We start from the raw sequence: 1,044 nt of genomic DNA on the forward strand, positions 1-1,044 counted from the left end.
TATTATGCGGCTGTCTGTGTCGATATAGTCATTTCAGGCTGCAACTCTCTTTGTAGTTGTTTAATCCTTCTTTGTGGGCATAGTCTCTTCCTGGACGTCTCTTTGAGTTGGCATGTTGTAGGTGAAGGCCAGGGGGGGGGGGCCTAACACTTTGGGGCCCTGGGCCTTTCAGTAACTCATCCATGATTTGAGCCCATAACTGTCCAGGTGACCTATATTGAATAAAATATAGTGCTTGTTTGTCTGTTTGGGGTTGTGTCGCATCAACAACTTCCACAGTGCAGTGCCTGCAGTTGCCTTTTTATTTTTTACCAGAAGAGGGTGCCACCCCAATACTAAATGCCAAAACTGAACCTCATTAAACAGTTTATTTATCTGATATATTTAAAGCACTTCAGCAAAATCAGGCGGGCTGAATCACAGATTGCATTTGCTCACATTTCTTTCAGCAGCTCACTGTGCTCACTTTTGTTTTTTGTTGTCCCTGTTTTTTTACTTTTTTTTTGTAAATTCTGTGTATGCACGGAGTCAAATTCCTTGTATGTGTACATGGCCAATAAAGCTGATTCTGATGAGTTTCATCTTGAGTTCCTCTACTTAACCTGCACACATGAAGCTCTTCAACAGGTCAAACTCTGGACACTATGGCACGTTTCAGCACGCGGCACTGGAGGTAATCTCTCGGCCTCATTAAATCTTAAGCAATCAGGGCCACAGATGGAGCCGATCAGCGTGGGACGTGCATCCTGCCAGGAGGTGTGTTCAGTGCGCACAGTTGGTGCTCTGTGGTCACTCGGTGCCACGAGGCGTGAAGAAGCAGCCCTGGGGATTTGCGCTGCTCGATGCGTGGATATCTAGCCTTCAAAATCACGCAATTAAGCTGCTGAAATATAGTGATGGAGAATGACTGCTGGCTGTTTCCCCGCGCGCAAAAATGCACGGTGCGTTTACCTGTTGTCGAGGAGCGTGACTTTGACACGGAAATAATGTAGCCTAACTTCTACTCACAAACTAATAGAGGTTAAAGCCATGCGGAAAGGCGCA

Source organism: Melanostigma gelatinosum (genome assembly GCF_949748355.1).
Source record: "Melanostigma gelatinosum genome assembly, chromosome: 11".
NCBI lineage: Eukaryota > Metazoa > Chordata > Actinopteri > Perciformes > Zoarcidae > Melanostigma > Melanostigma gelatinosum.